General features: G+C 49.1%; 1 pseudogene; it reads right to left on the reverse strand.

Moving 5' to 3' along the window:
• Nucleotides 1–2,841: 2,841 nt before the first annotated feature.
• LOC144803573 (uncharacterized) lies at nucleotides 2,842–4,134 on the reverse strand (annotated as a pseudogene).
• Between the last annotated feature and the right edge of the window lie 3,195 nt (nucleotides 4,135–7,329).

Genomic DNA, 7,329 nt, shown 5'->3' on the forward strand with positions numbered 1-7,329 from the left:
GTCCTGAACAGTACATCCTAACATAAAACTCTTAGAGGCCATGGCGCCACGTACCGAGTGGGCCCCAAACACCTGGGTATTACTACCCGCCTCCTGCATAACGTATTTCAACCATCTGGCTATAGTAGCCGCAGTAACAGGTTTGAATGGTTTCTGCAAAGCAATAAATAACTGCAAAGCATCTGTAGGTCGAAAAGACCTTGTGCACTCTTCGTAGACATTGCACCACACAAAGTTTTGCAATCCTTGGAAAAGCATGATAGTCAACACTTCTAGACATTGTCTTAGTCCTGGCAGTAATATTAAAAGAGACTCCCTCTGGAGTAAACACTCTACCTGTAACGTCCAAGGCTTTGACGTCCGATGACCGTCGACATGCTGCCAGACATTGCAGCATAGCTAACTAGGCTGAAAGTTGTTTCCTGGATAACAAATCATTTTGAGGCCAACTATTGAACAGAGAAAGAACTAGAGAGACATCCCATAAAGAAGTATATTTGGGTTTGGGTGGATTCGCTACCCTGATCCCTTTCAGAAGTTTGCAAACAAGCGGATGCATACCCACAGGCTTACCCTCAATTTAGGAGTGACCCGCCGAAATTGCGGAACGGAAATTGGTAACTGAACGATATGCCAAACCCTCCGAAGCTTTCATGGAAAGGAAGTTCACAATGCAGGGTAATCCTGCCCCCACGCGATCCATGTGTTGTTCCACGCACCAACAAACCCAGCCTTTCCAGGCTGAAGTGTATCTCTTCCTGGTGGAAGGGGCCCAGGCTTGGTCGATAAAGGCTGAAGCCTGCTCTGAAAATTCTGGCATTTGCCAACGTTTCCGGAAAGTCTCCAGGCCATCAGAGACAGATGCCCGACTCTACCATCGGGTGCATCTCTCCATGAGGGCCCTGGAGTATCATCGGTAACTCCGGGATCTTCCTGGGAAGATCGCAACTCACTTCCAGGAGACTCGGAAACCAGGGCTGCGATTTCCAGAGGGGGGTCACTAAGATCACCTCCGCCCTCTGACGCACTATCCGTGAGTACACTCGAGGAATCAATATGAATGGGGGAAACGCATAATTCAGGGACTGGTACCAGTCCTGCGTCAAAGCATCCGTCGCCAGAGTCAATGGATCCGGTCTCCAAATGAAGAACAGAGACATCTGCCGATTCAACCTGGAAGCAAAAAGGTCGATCTGGCAAGACCCCCAAATCACCTGTAACCATCCTCGTCGCCATTCAGACAAAAGTCATAAGGTTAGGTCCCCCCCTATGGAGCCCGTTCAACTTCCGGAAAGGGCGTGGGAAAAGATTGGGGTTGACCTGGTTGGGCCTTTTTACCTCTTACCTCCATGTTCCCGCTTTGCCATTGTTGCAATTGATTACTACTCCAAATGGCCTGAAATTCGCTTTATCAGTGAAGCCTCATCTGCCAGTGTAATTTCCTTTTTGAAAGATGTCTTCCTGAGAGAGGGGTTTCCTTCAGTTGTCATGACTGACAATGGTGCCCAGTTTGTCAGTTGTGAATTTGAGTCTTTCCTTAAACAAGGAGGTGTGACACATAAGAAAAGTTCTCTTTACCACCCCCAGGCCAATGGCCTCGTTGAGAGGATGAACCGCGTTCTCAACAACTGTGTCCAGTGGGCCATTGCCAGCAAGTGTGTGGTTGAGAATGCTGTGCGTTCCATGCTATGGTTTTATCGTACTACTGCTCATTCTTCTACTGGGGTTTCCCCCTTTGAACTCCTCAGGGGTAGGAAACCTTCTACCAAAATTTGTCCGGGTTGGATGTCAAAGTGGGTAAAAATGAATGTTATGGATGGTATTGATGATTTTGTCAGAGACAATGTTTCTGAAGCTCAAAAGAAACAGAAAACCTATTTTGATGAACGGAAGAGATCTGCTGCCCATGACATTTGTGCTGGTGATGTTGTTCGGATCAAAAATCCTGTTCATGTCACTAAGGGTAGGAGCAAATTCTCTCAGCCACTTGTAGTTGATAAGATCTGTGGAAATGCTGTACGTGTGAACAATAAGGATTGGTGGAACGTCTGTAAAGTTGTTAAAGTTAGTGGTGATGATGCTTTCACTGGTGTTTCTCAGCCCAATCCCAGCTCTGTTTCAAATGACAAACGTTTCAGTTCTGTTGCTATTAATGAAAATGGCAGAAATGTTGTTGATGTTTCTGTACCTGGACCTCGCAGGAGTCTAAGAGTGTGTAGGACTCCTGCCAGGTTCAGATAACCTTTTGCTTCTGTCTTTCTCCTTATCTGCCAGTTGTATTTTCCTTTTCCCCTTACTTTCCATCCTTTTCTTTTCTTTTCTTTTCTTTTTTTTCTTCTCTTCTTTTCCTTTCTCTTTTCCCCACCTCCTCCAGGTTTGAATTCTTCTTCTTTTGTTTTACAGAAAGGAGGATAATGTAGTATTCTCTGTATTGTGCCTCCCTGGCACCTGTAGTTAGAATCTCTCTGCCTGTATGTTCTATGGCTTTGTAGTAGAATGTTGCCTTCTGGCAGTTGATAGCTTTGTCTGCTCCCTGTCGCTGTGCTTCTCCTAAGCTGAATAAACCTGATCTACAAACTAACCTGTTGTCCAGCCTACATCAATACTACAAACCCACGGTTGGAGCTGCCAATCGCTGTAATCCCTGAGGTGACGTGAATGCCAGTCCGCCATCACATTCGACTGACCTGGAATATACTCGGCTATGACCAAGATCTGATGGCTTAGGCAATAGTGCCAGAAGTCCTTCGCTATCTCTACTAACATGGAGGATCTTGTACCTCCCAGTTTGTTGATATAGTGCACTGCCGAGACATTGTCCATCCTCACGAGGATACAACATCACACGTTCTTGGGCGACAGAGTCTTGATCGCAAATGAGACGGTGAGAATCTCTAAGCAGTTTTTATGGAGATCTAACTCCTGTAGGGACGACCGTCCTCCCATGGAAATATTTCCACAACGCGCTCCCCAGCCCCAATTTCTGGCGTCAGACTCGATGACTGCCTCTGGAATGGAGACGAAAATGGCCCGACCTTTCCATGCCTCTTCGTGGCCTAGCCACCACTGAAGCTCCTGACGGACCTCTGAGGACAGGGGAACCAGATCCGTGTACGAGAGACCCTTCTGCAGATGCTGGATCTTCAATCTCTGAAGGGCCCGATAATGTAGAGGGCCCGGGAAGATCGCCTGAATGGATGACACCAGGAGGCCCATTATCCTGGCAATACCTCTCAGTGAGACAGTCTGTCTGGACAACAGGGCGCGTAATTCCTTCTGTATGTCGTGCAATTTGGACCTGGGAAGACTCAACTGAGCCGCGTGAGAATCTATCACAAAACCCAGAAAATCTACCGTCTGGGTCGGGCAGAGAACGGATTTGGTCTCGTTGACCACGAATCCGAGATTTTGCAGCATAGCAATGGTCATGCACAGGTGCTGCCTCGCCATTTCCTGCGTTTGCGCCATGACCAGTATATCGTCTAAATGTACTATCATGCGAATCTCCTGCTCCTTGAGGTAGGATACCATAGGCTTCAACACCTTGATGAAACACCATGGAGCTGACGAAAGACCGAAAGGAAGGACCAAATGTTCGTACCACTGGTCTCTCCACTGGAACTGCAAGAACCTCCGATGTGGAGGAAATATCGGCACAGATAGATAGGCGTCCTTCAGATCCAGGTGGACCAACCAGTCCCCCTGCTTCAGAAGATCTGCCAAAAGATGGATACCTTTCATCTTGAAATGTTTGTAAACCATGTAACCATTGAAATCCTTCAAGTTGAGTACCAATCTGTAACCGCCACTTTTCTTCTGAACCAGAAAACTATTGCTGCAGAGACCACGAGGGCCCTCGTCGCAGCGCGCTATCGCATGTTTCTGCAGCAATTCTTCTATTTCTGAATCTATGAAAACGCACTCTGTCTGGGAAAAAGACAGCTGCCTCGGACACCTGTCCTGAACGGGGACCTGAAAGAAATCCAGATGAAAAACCTGAACAGTTTCTAAACTCCAAGCATCTTGAGACAATTGAACCCAATTTTGAAAGAAGTAACGAATACGACCCCCCAGAGGGAGTGGGAAAATATCTGGAGCACTCACCTGATGATTCTGTGGCTTGGAAGCCACCATGGTAGGCTCCTCTGTTGAACCACCGCTTATTAAAGCACTTCCTGGTAGGGTAGAATGTTCCCCCTCGGGTGGAATCCCAATCGCCTCTACCACGGCCAAAGACGCCTATCTGGGGGCCTTGGAAAGACTGGCGGCCAAACGAGCGTCCCCGGCGTCGTCCGGCCCTGTTAAAAACACAAGCCTGAAGGGCTCGCTTTATGCCTGACTGGGCTTTATCGAGAGTCATGAAGGTACCCACGTATTTTGCCACATCCTTCACAAAACGCTCACCGAATAAATTGCCATCTGCTAGGGGCCCCGGTTCTGCCGCTGCAAGTTCGGTGAGGTTGGAGTCCATCCTCATGAGGAGGGACTTACTGCGCTCAGTTGAAATAGCGCAGTTAGCGTTGCCCAAGAGGCATATCGCCCTCTGGGTCCAGCCGACCAGAACGTGTGGGTCCATTGCCCCACCTGATTCCTGAGCCTCCTAGGCCATCTGCAAAATCCTGGCCAAGGGCCCCACAACATCCAGGAGTTTGTCCTGGCATCCCCTCCATGCGCGGTCGATGCCCTTCTTAGGGTCCTTCGCGAACTTCTTGAGAAAGGTCAACATGCTAGAGTCAATGTCGGGAGTTTCCGCAACTTTGTCGGCAATGTCCGGCCTAGGGCACTCAGACCTGAGTCTATTCCTGACTTCTTTGTCAAAGCTCTTTCGGAGATTGTCATGTATATGGACAGCGACCTCCGGCGCCGGAAGCCAATTGGATGACCTGGTGTGAACAATGTCTGCCGGATTGAAGGTAAAGGGGGTGGACACAGGCGGAGTGGATTCTACGTTCTTATATTTCTTAGTTTTCTTCTTTGGAGGAGACTCATCAGGGGAGTCAGTGGTTGTAGTGTCGGTGTCGGTGTCCGTTTCCGGGTCCTTGGACTTACTGGGGTCCGGGACCGGCAAAGAGGTTAAGGAATATGAATGTGACCAACAGTCCGATTGCGAACCAGAAGACGCACCGTCCTTCTTAGGCTTCGTATGGGAAGTGAACCCATGGCGCCTGGTGAATTTCTCCAACTGCTTAGTGATAGGATTTAAAGCAGTTGCCAAGGCTAGTTGAACAGTTCCCGGAACTGCCTTCTCTAGGGCCTTGTTGACAGAATCCTGGACCGAGGCGTCCAGGGCCTCAACAATATTATCCTCAAAGGAAGGGTTAGTCACTTCCTCTTCATAAGTCTCATCTTCTTCATAGGTAACCCAATTATCCATGGTATCACCAAATTTATAAATGGACTTACTCATAGGGGTAAGGATAGTATCCTGAGAGGAGTAATGGGGGGAGCTAACCCACAGCACAACACAATCACCAGGTACCTAGCTCCTCAGCCAAAGCTGTAGACAGGTTCTTGCAGCTGTCAGGGCAAAGTGGAGCATAAGCAGTAAAAGAATAGGAGGTGTGCTCCCTCCAGGCCCAGCGTTTTCACAGCCTGCCAAGCGTAAGGAACTGCACAGCAAAGAATCCGGAGTGAAAGTGCAGGAAAAACGAAGAAAAACGGGCAGTAGCGACGTGCGTAGCCCAATCCTACTAGAAACAAGCCCAATTGGGCTACGCACGTCCAACCTATGTGGGGAAACGAAAGGGAAAGCTCCGAGCTTCCTCGGCCAATGAGGGGTGGCCTCCGCGCTCTAATTTATTACTTAATGATAATCTCCGCCATCGGTGGGTCGGTACCGGTGATTCACACTATAATTAGCCCCAAAATTACCCCCGCAACGAACGCTGCATCAAGAGCTCACCGCGCGGGTAAATCGACCTGCGGCCGTCCGACCGAGACGCGCTCCTCCCGCCAAGCGAGGGAGATGCGTGTGGGGAGTTCTGCGCGATGCTCGTGCTGGGAACACTCCGGGCAAGACGCTCCAGCAAGTGGAAAGTCTAATTTGCTGAAAGCGAACTTAGGCCCAAAAGGTAAAAGGTGACGGGTCCTGACGGATATTATATTTACCACCAATGCCAAATGTGTTTTTTTTAAAAACATGCACCGGGCCACTCTCACACTCTCTTAACTCATTCCCAGTGCCTGTGCCTCTCACCCTCACACTCTCTAAACACACTTCCAGTGCCTGAGTCTCTCACACTTTCTCAACTCACTCTCAGCACATCAGTCTCTCACTCTCTCTTAACTCACTCCTGGTGCCTGAGTCTCTCACTCTCTCTTAACTCACTCCCGGTGCCGGTGTCTCACTCTCTCTTAGCTCACTCCTGGTGCCTGAGTCTCTCACTCTCTTAACTCACTCCTTGTGCCTGAGTCTCTCACTCTCTTAACTCACTCCTGGTGCCTGAGTCTCTCACTCTCTCTTAACTCACTCCTGGTGCCTCAGTCTCTCACTCTCTCTTAACTCACTCCTGGTGCCTGAGTCTCTCACTCTCTTAACTCACTCCTGGTGCCTGAGTCTCTCACTCTCTCTTAACTCACTCCTGGTGCCTCAGTCTCTCACTCTCTCTTAACTCACTCCTGGTGCCTGAGTCTCTCACTCTCTTAACTCACTCCTGGTGCCTGAGTCTCTCACTCTCTCTTAACTCACACATGGTGCCTGAGTCTCACTCTCTCTTAGCTCACTCCTAGTGCCTAAGTCTCTCACTCTCTTAACTCACTCCTGGTGCCCGAGTCTCTCACTCTCTCTTAACTCACTCCTGGTGCCTGAGTCTCTCACTCTCTCTTAACTCACTCCTGGTGCCTGAGTCTCTCACTCTCTCTTAATTCTCTCCCGGTGCCTGAGTCTCACTCTCTCTTAACTCACTCCTGGTGCCTGAGTCTCTCACTCTCTCTTAACTCACTCCCAGTGCCTGAGTCTCTCACTCCCTCTTAACTCACTCCTGGTGCCTGAGTCTCACTCTCTCTTAACTCACTCCTGCTGCCTGGGTCTCCCTATATGTTCTGAGTCTGGCCATTTCCTGCCTGTGTTTGTGTAAACATTGGTGTCTGCCTGTGTCAGTGCCTGTAGCATGTGCAGTGCCTGTGAGTGATGGATGGCAGCGGCTGTCCTGCTGTCTGTCTGTAAGGGACAGAAAGAGTCCGAGTCTGTCTTTGAAGCAGCTGAATGCATAAGGACATTGGAAAAGGAAAGGGTGTCGAACATTGGCGCTCTTACTGTTTCGGCCCTAGATTGAATTAGAATAATAAAAGAATGAACTGTTGTGAATTACTTTTTTCAGAGAAAAAAAG

Source organism: Lissotriton helveticus, chromosome 1_2 (assembly GCF_964261635.1).
Source record: "Lissotriton helveticus chromosome 1_2, aLisHel1.1, whole genome shotgun sequence".
NCBI lineage: Eukaryota > Metazoa > Chordata > Amphibia > Caudata > Salamandridae > Lissotriton > Lissotriton helveticus.